Raw genomic sequence first — 11,646 nt, forward strand, 5'->3', positions numbered from 1 at the left:
TTCCAGCACTTTTGCGCACCTTGGGCATATCTGTGATGAAAAAATGAAGATTTTAACCAAAGTTGCAAAAATAGGCTTATCTCACCGTTTCCAGCGCTTTTGGGCATCTTGGGCACATCTGTGATGAAAAATTTAAGATTTTAACCAAAGTTGCAAAAATAGGCTTATCTCACCGTTTCCAGCGCTTTTGGGCATCTTGGGCACATCTGTGATGAAAAATTGAAGATTTTAACCAAAGTTGCAAAAATAGGCTTATCTCACCGTTTCCAGCGCTTTTGTGCATCTTGGGCACATCTGTGATGAAAAATTGAAGATTTTAACCATTGTTGCAAAAATAGGCTTATCTCCCCGTTTCCAGCACTTTTTGGCACTTAGAGCGAATCTGACAGTAGAATCCGTGCAGTTGCTACTTTTTCATTGGGGTTTCCAAAACTTAAAATCTTTTTTTTAAAGAGTTCCTTTAGAGTTGAAACCAAGATTTCAAATTATCCTTTTTCATTATTATAATCCACTGTATGCATTTTAAGTATCAAGGAAATTGAGTGAAGGCCTTTTGAGAAAACACGTTGATTAGTGACCCTATTTCATTATGGCAGTCAAACCACTGATTTTCAACTTTAGTCTATGAAACCTCCAAACCTTAAACATTGTTGCAAAATTAGGCTTATCTCACCGTTTCCAGCACTTTTGCGCACCTTGGGCACATCTGTGATGAAAAATTTAAGATTTTAACCAAAGTTGCAAAAATAGGCTTATCTCACCGTTTCCAGCGCTTTTGGGCATCTTGGGCACATCTGTGATGAAAAATTTAAGATTTTAACAAAAGTTGCAAAAATAGGCTTATCTCACCGTTTCCAGCGCCTTTGCGCATCTTGGGCACATCTGTGATGAAAAATTGAAGATTTTAACCAAAGTTGCAAAAATAGGCTTATCTCACCGTTTCCAGCGCTTTTGGGCATCTTGGGCACATCTGTGATGAAAAATTTAAGATTTTAACCAAAGTTGCAAAAATAGGCTTATCTCACCGTTGCCAGCGCTTTTGGGCATCTTGGGCACATCTGTGATGAAAAATTGAAGATTTTAACCAAAGTTGCAAAAATATGCTTATCTCACCGTTTCCAGCGCTTTTGTGCATCTTGGGCACATCTGTGATGAAAAATTGAAGATTTTAACCAAAGTTGCAAAAATAGGCTTATCTCCCCGTTTCCAGCACTTTTTGGCACTTAGAGCGAATCTGACAGTAGAAACCGTGCAGTTGCTACTTTTTCATTGGGGTTTCCAAAACTTAAAATCTTTTTTTTAAAGAGTTCCTTTAGAGTTGAAACCAAGATTTCAAATTATCCTTTTTCATTATTATAATCCACTGTATGCATTTTAAGTATCAAGGAAATTGAGTGAAGGCCTTTTGAGAAAACACGTTGATTAGTGACCCTATTTCATTATGGCAGTCAAACCACTGATTTTCAACTTTAGTCTATGAAACCTCTAAACCTTAAACATTGTTGCAAAATTAGGCTTATCTCACCGTTTCCAGCACTTTTGCGCACCTTGGGCATATCTGTGATGAAAAAATGAAGATTTTAACCAAAGTTGCAAAAATAGGCTTATCTCACCGTTTCCAGCGCTTTTGGGCATCTTGGGCACATCTGTGATGAAAAATTTAAGATTTTAACCAAAGTTGCAAAAATAGGCTTATCTCACCGTTTCCAGCGCCTTTGCGCATCTTGGGCATATCTGTGATGAAAAAATGAAGATTTTAACCAAAGTTGCAAAAATAGGCTTATCTCACCGTTTCCAGCGCTTTTGGGCATCTTGGGCACATCTGTGATGAAAAATTTAAGATTTTAACCAAAGTTGCAAAAATAGGCTTATCTCACCGTTTCCAGCGCCTTTGCGCATCTTGGGCACATCTGTGATGAAAAATTGAAGATTTTAACCAAAGTTGCAAAAATAGGCTTATCTCACCGTTTCCAGCGCTTTTGTGCATCTTGGGCACATCTGTGATGAAAAATTGAAGATTTTAACCAAAGTTGCAAAAATAGGCTTATCTCACCGTTTCCAGCGCTTTTGTGCATCTTGGACACATCTGTGATGAAAAATTGAAGATTTTCACCATTGTTGCAAAAATAGGCTTATCTCCCCGTTTCCAGCACTTTTTGGCACTTAGAGCCAATCTGACAGTAGAAACCGTGCAGTTGCTACTTTTTCATTGGGGTTTCCAAAACTTAAAATCTTTTTTTAAAGAGTTCCTTTAGAGTTGAAACCAAGATTTCAAATTATCCTTTTTCATTATTATAATCCACTGTATGCATTTTAAGTATCAAGGAATTTGACTGAAGGCCTTTTGAGAAAACACGTTGATTAGTGACCCTATTTCATTATGGCAGTCAAACCACTGATTTTCAACTTTAGTCTATGAAACCTCCAAACCTTAAACATTGTTGCAAAATTAGGCTTATCTCACCGTTTCCAGCACTTTTGTGCACCTTGGGCATATCTGTGATGAAAAAATGAAGATTTTAACCAAAGTTGCAAAAATAGGCTTATCTCACCGTTTCCAGCGCTTTTGGGCATCTTGGGCACATCTGTGATGAAAAATTGAAGATTTTAACCAAAGTTGCAAAAATAGGCTTATCTCCCCGTTTCCAGCACTTTTTGGCACTTAGAGCGAATCTGACAGTAGAAACCGTGCAGTTGCTACTTTTTCATTGGGGTTTCCAAAACTTAAAATCTTTTTTTTAAAGAGTTCCTTTAGAGTTGAAACCAAGATTTCAAATTATCCTTTTTCATTATTATAATCCACTGTATGCATTTTAAGTATCAAGGAAATTGAGTGAAGGCCTTTTGAGAAAACACGTTGATTAGTGACCCTATTTCATTATGGCAGTCAAACCACTGATTTTCAACTTTAGTCTATGAAACCTCCAAACCTTAAACATTGTTGCAAAATTAGGCTTATCTCACCGTTTCCAGCACTTTTGCGCACCTTGGGCACATCTGTGATGAAAAATTTAAGATTTTAACCAAAGTTGCCAAAATAGGCTTAACTCACCGTTTCCAGCGCTTTTGCGCATCTTGGGCACGTCTGTGATGAAAAATTGAAGATTTTAACCAAAGTTGCAAAAATAGGCTTATCTCACCGTTTCCAGCGCTTTTGTGCATCTTGGACACATCTGTGATGAAAAATTGAAGATTTTAACCATTGTTGCAAAAATAGGCTTATCTCCCCGTTTCCAGCACTTTTTGGCACTTAGAGCGAATCTGACAGTAGAAACCGTGCAGTTGCTACTTTTTCATTGGGGTTTCCAAAACTTAAAATCTTTTTTTTAAAGAGTTCCTTTAGAGTTGAAACCAAGATTTCAAATTATCCTTTTTCATTATTATAATCCACTGTATGCATTTTAAGTATCAAGGAAATTGAGTGAAGGCCTTTTGAGAAAACACGTTGATTAGTGACCCTATTTCATTATGGCAGTCAAACCACTGATTTTCAACTTTGGTCTATGAAACCTCCAAACCTTAAACATTGTTGCAAAATTAGGCTTATCTCACCGTTTCCAGCACTTTTGTGCACCTTGGGCATATCTGTGATGAAAAAATGAAGATTTTAACCAAAGTTGCAAAAATAGGCTTATCTCACCGTTTCCAGCGCTTTTGTGCATCTTGGGCACATCTGTGATGAAAAATTGAAGATTTTAACCAAAGTTGCAAAAATATGCTTATCTCACCGTTTCCAGCGCTTTTGTGCATCTTGGGCACATCTGTGATGAAAAATTGAAGATTTTAACCAAAGTTGCAAAAATAGGCTTATCTCACCGTTTCCAGCGCTTTTGTGCATCTTGGACACATCTGTGATGAAAAATTGAAGATTTTAACCATTGTTGCAAAAATAGGCTTATCTCCCCGTTTCCAGCGCTTTTGCGCATCTTGGGCACATCTGTGATGAAAAATTGAAGATTTTAACCAAAGTTGCAAAAATAGGCTTATCTCACCGTTTCCAGCGCTTTTGTGCATCTTGGGCACATCTGTGATGAAAAATTTAAGATTTTAACCAAAGTTGCAAAAATAGGCTTATCTCACCGTTGCCAGCGCTTTTGGGCATCTTGGGCACATCTGTGATGAAAAATTGAAGATTTTAACCAAAGTTGCAAAAATAGGCTTATCTCACCGTTTCCAGCGCTTTTGTGCATCTTGGGCACATCTGTGATGAAAAATTGAAGATTTTAACCAAAGTTGCAAAAATAGGCTTATCTCACCGTTTCCAGCGCTTTTGTGCATCTTGGACACATCTGTGATGAAAAATTGAAGATTTTAACCATTGTTGCAAAAATAGGCTTATCTCCCCGTTTCCAGCACTTTTTGGCACTTAGAGCGAATCTGACAGTAGAAACCGTGCAGTTGCTACTTTTTCATTGGGGTTTCCAAAACTTAAAATCTTTTTTTTAAAGAGTTCCTTTAGAGTTGAAACCAAGATTTCAAATTATCCTTTTTCATTATTATAATCCACTGTATGCATTTTAAGTATCAAGGAAATTGAGTGAAGGCCTTTTGAGAAAACACGTTGATTAGTGACCCTATTTCATTATGGCAGTCAAACCACTGATTTTCAACTTTAGTCTATGAAACCTCTAAATCTTAAACATTGTTGCAAAATTAGGCTTATCTCACCGTTTCCAGCACTTTTGCGCACCTTGGGCATATCTGTGATGAAAAAATGAAGATTTTAACCAAAGTTGCAAAAATAGGCTTATCTCACCGTTTCCAGCGCTTTTGGGCATCTTGGGCACATCTGTGATGAAAAATTTAAGATTTTAACCAAAGTTGCAAAAATAGGCTTATCTCACCGTTTCCAGCGCTTTTGGGCATCTTGGGCACATCTGTGATGAAAAATTGAAGATTTTAACCAAAGTTGCAAAAATAGGCTTATCTCACCGTTTCCAGCGCTTTTGTGCATCTTGGGCACATCTGTGATGAAAAATTGAAGATTTTAACCATTGTTGCAAAAATAGGCTTATCTCCCCGTTTCCAGCACTTTTTGGCACTTAGAGCGAATCTGACAGTAGAATCCGTGCAGTTGCTACTTTTTCATTGGGGTTTCCAAAACTTAAAATCTTTTTTTTAAAGAGTTCCTTTAGAGTTGAAACCAAGATTTCAAATTATCCTTTTTCATTATTATAATCCACTGTATGCATTTTAAGTATCAAGGAAATTGAGTGAAGGCCTTTTGAGAAAACACGTTGATTAGTGACCCTATTTCATTATGGCAGTCAAACCACTGATTTTCAACTTTAGTCTATGAAACCTCCAAACCTTAAACATTGTTGCAAAATTAGGCTTATCTCACCGTTTCCAGCACTTTTGCGCACCTTGGGCACATCTGTGATGAAAAATTTAAGATTTTAACCAAAGTTGCAAAAATAGGCTTATCTCACCGTTTCCAGCGCTTTTGGGCATCTTGGGCACATCTGTGATGAAAAATTTAAGATTTTAACAAAAGTTGCAAAAATAGGCTTATCTCACCGTTTCCAGCGCCTTTGCGCATCTTGGGCACATCTGTGATGAAAAATTGAAGATTTTAACCAAAGTTGCAAAAATAGGCTTATCTCACCGTTTCCAGCGCTTTTGGGCATCTTGGGCACATCTGTGATGAAAAATTTAAGATTTTAACCAAAGTTGCAAAAATAGGCTTATCTCACCGTTGCCAGCGCTTTTGGGCATCTTGGGCACATCTGTGATGAAAAATTGAAGATTTTAACCAAAGTTGCAAAAATATGCTTATCTCACCGTTTCCAGCGCTTTTGTGCATCTTGGGCACATCTGTGATGAAAAATTGAAGATTTTAACCAAAGTTGCAAAAATAGGCTTATCTCCCCGTTTCCAGCACTTTTTGGCACTTAGAGCGAATCTGACAGTAGAAACCGTGCAGTTGCTACTTTTTCATTGGGGTTTCCAAAACTTAAAATCTTTTTTTTAAAGAGTTCCTTTAGAGTTGAAACCAAGATTTCAAATTATCCTTTTTCATTATTATAATCCACTGTATGCATTTTAAGTATCAAGGAAATTGAGTGAAGGCCTTTTGAGAAAACATGTTGATTAGTGACCCTATTTCATTATGGCAGTCAAACCACTGATTTTCAACTTTAGTCTATGAAACCTCTAAACCTTAAACATTGTTGCAAAATTAGGCTTATCTCACCGTTTCCAGCACTTTTGCGCACCTTGGGCATATCTGTGATGAAAAAATGAAGATTTTAACCAAAGTTGCAAAAATAGGCTTATCTCACCGTTTCCAGCGCTTTTGGGCATCTTGGGCACATCTGTGATGAAAAATTTAAGATTTTAACCAAAGTTGCAAAAATAGGCTTATCTCACCGTTTCCAGCGCCTTTGCGCATCTTGGGCACATCTGTGATGAAAAATTGAAGATTTTAACCAAAGTTGCAAAAATAGGCTTATCTCACCGTTTCCAGCGCTTTTGTGCATCTTGGGCACATCTGTGATGAAAAATTGAAGATTTTAACCAAAGTTGCAAAAATAGGCTTATCTCACCGTTTCCAGCGCTTTTGTGCATCTTGGACACATCTGTGATGAAAAATTGAAGATTTTCACCATTGTTGCAAAAATAGGCTTATCTCCCCGTTTCCAGCACTTTTTGGCACTTAGAGCCAATCTGACAGTAGAAACCGTGCAGTTGCTACTTTTTCATTGGGGTTTCCAAAACTTAAAATCTTTTTTTAAAGAGTTCCTTTAGAGTTGAAACCAAGATTTCAAATTATCCTTTTTCATTATTATAATCCACTGTATGCATTTTAAGTATCAAGGAATTTGACTGAAGGCCTTTTGAGAAAACACGTTGATTAGTGACCCTATTTCATTATGGCAGTCAAACCACTGATTTTCAACTTTAGTCTATGAAACCTCCAAACCTTAAACATTGTTGCAAAATTAGGCTTATCTCACCGTTTCCAGCACTTTTGTGCACCTTGGGCATATCTGTGATGAAAAAATGAAGATTTTAACCAAAGTTGCAAAAATAGGCTTATCTCACCGTTTCCAGCGCTTTTGGGCATCTTGGGCACATCTGTGATGAAAAATTGAAGATTTTAACCAAAGTTGCAAAAATAGGCTTATCTCCCCGTTTCCAGCACTTTTTGGCACTTAGAGCGAATCTGACAGTAGAAACCGTGCAGTTGCTACTTTTTCATTGGGGTTTCCAAAACTTAAAATCTTTTTTTTAAAGAGTTCCTTTAGAGTTGAAACCAAGATTTCAAATTATCCTTTTTCATTATTATAATCCACTGTATGCATTTTAAGTATCAAGGAAATTGAGTGAAGGCCTTTTGAGAAAACACGTTGATTAGTGACCCTATTTCATTATGGCAGTCAAACCACTGATTTTCAACTTTAGTCTATGAAACCTCCAAACCTTAAACATTGTTGCAAAATTAGGCTTATCTCACCGTTTCCAGCACTTTTGCGCACCTTGGGCACATCTGTGATGAAAAATTTAAGATTTTAACCAAAGTTGCCAAAATAGGCTTAACTCACCGTTTCCAGCGCTTTTGCGCATCTTGGGCACGTCTGTGATGAAAAATTGAAGATTTTAACCAAAGTTGCAAAAATAGGCTTATCTCACCGTTTCCAGCGCTTTTGTGCATCTTGGACACATCTGTGATGAAAAATTGAAGATTTTAACCATTGTTGCAAAAATAGGCTTATCTCCCCGTTTCCAGCACTTTTTGGCACTTAGAGCGAATCTGACAGTAGAAACCGTGCAGTTGCTACTTTTTCATTGGGGTTTCCAAAACTTAAAATCTTTTTTTTAAAGAGTTCCTTTAGAGTTGAAACCAAGATTTCAAATTATCCTTTTTCATTATTATAATCCACTGTATGCATTTTAAGTATCAAGGAAATTGAGTGAAGGCCTTTTGAGAAAACACGTTGATTAGTGACCCTATTTCATTATGGCAGTCAAACCACTGATTTTCAACTTTGGTCTATGAAACCTCCAAACCTTAAACATTGTTGCAAAAATAGGCTTATCTCACCGTTTCCAGCGCTTTTGTGCATCTTGGGCACATCTGTGATGAAAAATTTAAGATTTTAACCAAAGTTGCAAAAATAGGCTTATCTCACCGTTTCCAGAGCTTTTGCGCATCTTGGTCACATCTGTGATGAAAAATTGAAGATTTTAACCAAAGTTGCAAAAATAGGCTTATCTCACCGTTTCCAGCGCTTTTGTGCATCTTGGGCACATCTGTGATGAAAAATTGAAGATTTTAACCAAAGTTGCAAAAATAGGCTTATCTCACCGTTTCCAGCGCTTTTGTGCATCTTGGACACATCTGTGATGAAAAATTGAAGATTTTAACCATTGTTGCAAAAATAGGCTTATCTCCCCGTTTCCAGCACTTTTTGGCACTTAGAGCGAATCTGACAGTAGAAACCGTGCAGTTGCTACTTTTTCATTGGGGTTTCCAAAACTTAAAATCTTTTTTTTAAAGAGTTCCTTTAGAGTTGAAACCAAGATTTCAAATTATCCTTTTTCATTATTATAATCCACTGTATGCATTTTAAGTATCAAGGAAATTGAGTGAAGGCCTTTTGAGAAAACACGTTGATTAGTGACCCTATTTCATTATGGCAGTCAAACCACTGATTTTCAACTTTAGTCTATGAAACCTCCAAACCTTAAACATTGTTGCAAAATTAGGCTTATCTCACCGTTTCCAGCACTTTTGCGCACCTTGGGCACATCTGTGATGAAAAATTTAAGATTTTAACCAAAGTTGCAAAAATAGGCTTATCTCACCATTTCCAGCGCTTTTGCGCATCTTGGGCACATCTGTGATGAAAAATTGAAGATTTTAACCAAAGTTGCAAAAATAGGCTTATCTCACCGTTTCCAGCGCTTTTGCGCATCTTGGGCACATCTGTGATGAAAAATTGAAGATTTTAACCAAAGTTGCAAAAATAGGCTTATCTCACCGTTTCCAGCGCTTTTGTGCATCTTGGACACATCTGTGATGAAAAATTGAAGATTTTAACCATTGTTGCAAAAATAGGCTTATCTCCCCGTTTCCAGCACTTTTTGGCACTTAGAGCGAATCTGACAGTAGAAACCGTGCAGTTGCTACTTTTTCATTGGGGTTTCCAAAACTTAAAATCTTTTTTTTAAAGAGTTCCTTTAGAGTTGAAACCAAGATTTCAAATTATCCTTTTTCATTATTATAATCCACTGTATGCATTTTAAGTATCAAGGAAATTGAGTGAAGGCCTTTTGAGAAAACACGTTGATTAGTGACCCTATTTCATTATGGCAGGCAAACCACTGATTTTCAACTTTGGTCTATGAAACCTCCAAACCTTAAACATTGTTGCAAAATTAGGCTTATCTCACCGTTTCCAGCACTTTTGTGCACCTTGGGCATATCTGTGATGAAAAAATGAAGATTTTAACCAAAGTTGCAAAAATAGGCTTATCTCACCGTTTCCAGCGCTTTTGTGCACCTTGGGCATATCTGTGATGAAAAATGTAAGATTTTAACCAAAGTTGCAAAAATAGGCTTATCTCACCGTTTCCAGAGCTTTTGCGCATCTTGGTCACATCTGTGATGAAAAATTGAAGATTTTAACCAAAGTTGCAAAAATAGGCTTATCTAACCGTTTCCAGCGCTTTTGTGCATCTTGGGCACATCTGTGATGAAAAATTGAAGATTTTAACCAAAGTTGCAAAAATAGGCTTATCTCACCGTTTCCAGCGCTTTTGTGCATCTTGGACACATCTGTGATGAAAAATTGAAGATTTTAACCAAAGTTGCAAAAATAGGCTTATCTCACCGTTTCCAGCGCTTTTGCGCATCTTGGGCACATCTGTGATGAAAAATTGAAGATTTTAACCAAAGTTGCAAAAATAGGCTTATCTCACCGTTTCCAGCGCTTTTGTGCATCTTGGACACATCTGTGATGAAAAATTGAAGATTTTAACCAAAGTTGCAAAAATAGGCTTATCTCACCGTTTCCAGCACTTTTGCGCACCTTGGGCACATCTGTGATGAAAAATTTAAGATTTTAACCAAAGTTGCAAAAATAGGCTTATCTCACCGTTTCCAGCGCTTTTGCGCATCTTGGGCACATCTGTGATGAAAAATTGAAGATTTTAACCAAAGTTGCAAAAATAGGCTTATCTCACCGTTTCCAGCGCTTTTGTGCATCTTGGGCACATCTGTGATGAAAAATTGAAGATTTTAACCAAAGTTGCAAAAATAGGCTTATCTCACCGTTTCCAGCGCTTTTGTGCATCTTGGACACATCTGTGATGAAAAATTGAAGATTTTAACCATTGTTGCAAAAATAGGCTTATCTCCCCGTTTCCAGCACTTTTTGGCACTTAGAGCCAATCTGACAGTAGAAACCGTGCAGTTGCTACTTTTTCATTGGGGTTTCCAAAACTTAAAATCTTTTTTTTAAAGAGTTCCTTTAGAGTTGAAACCAAGATTTCAAATTATCCTTTTTCATTATTATAATCCACTGTATGCATTTTAAGTATCAAGGAATTTGACTGAAGGCCTTTTGAGAAAACACGTTGATTAGTGACCCTATTTCATTATGGCAGTCAAACCACTGATTTTCAACTTTAGTCTATGAAACCTCCAAACCTTAAACATTGTTGCAAAATTAGGCTTATCTCACCGTTTCCAGCACTTTTGCGCACCTTGGGCACATCTGTGATGAAAAATTTAAGATTTTAACCAAAGTTGCAAAAATAGGCTTATCTCCCCGTTTCCAGCACTTTTTGGCACTTAGAGCCAATCTGACAGTAGAAACCGTGCAGTTGCTACTTTTTCATTGGGGTTTCCAAAACTTAAAATCTTTTTTTTAAAGAGTTCCTTTAGAGTTGAAACCAAGATTTCAAATTATCCTTTTTCATTATTATAATCCACTGTATGCATTTTAAGTATCAAGGAATTTGACTGAAGGCCTTTTGAGAAAACAAGTTGATTAGTGACCCTATTTCATTATGGCAGTCAAACCACTGATTTTCAACTTTGGTCTATGAAACCTCCAAACCTTAAACATTGTTGCAAAATTAGGCTTATCTCACCGTTTCCAGCACTTTTGCGCACCTTGGGCACATCTGTGATGAAAAATTGAAGATTTTAACCAAAGTTGCAAAAATAGGCTTATCTCACCGTTTCCAGCGCTTTTGCGCATCTTGGGCACATCTGTGATGAAAAATTGAAGATTTTAACCAAAGTTGCAAAAATAGGCTTATCTCACCGTTTCCAGCGCTTTTGTGCATCTTGGGCACATCTGTGATGAAAAATTGAAGATTTTAACCAAAGTTGCAAAAATAGGCTTATCTCACCGTTTCCAGCGGTTTTGTGCATCTTGGACACATCTGTGATGAAAAATTGAAGATTTTAACCATTGTTGCAAAAATAGGCTTATCTCCCCGTTTCCAGCACTTTTTGGCACTTAGAGCCAATCTGACAGTAGAAACCGTGCAGTTGCTACTTTTTCATTGGGGTTTCCAAAACTTAAAATCTTTTTTTAAAGAGTTCCTTTAGAGTTGAAACCAAGATTTCAAATTATCCTTTTTCATTATTATAATCCACTGTATGCATTTTAAGTATCAAGGAATTTG

Source organism: Pleuronectes platessa, unplaced genomic scaffold (genome assembly GCF_947347685.1).
Source record: "Pleuronectes platessa unplaced genomic scaffold, fPlePla1.1 scaffold_28, whole genome shotgun sequence".
NCBI classification, from domain to species: domain Eukaryota; kingdom Metazoa; phylum Chordata; class Actinopteri; order Pleuronectiformes; family Pleuronectidae; genus Pleuronectes; species Pleuronectes platessa.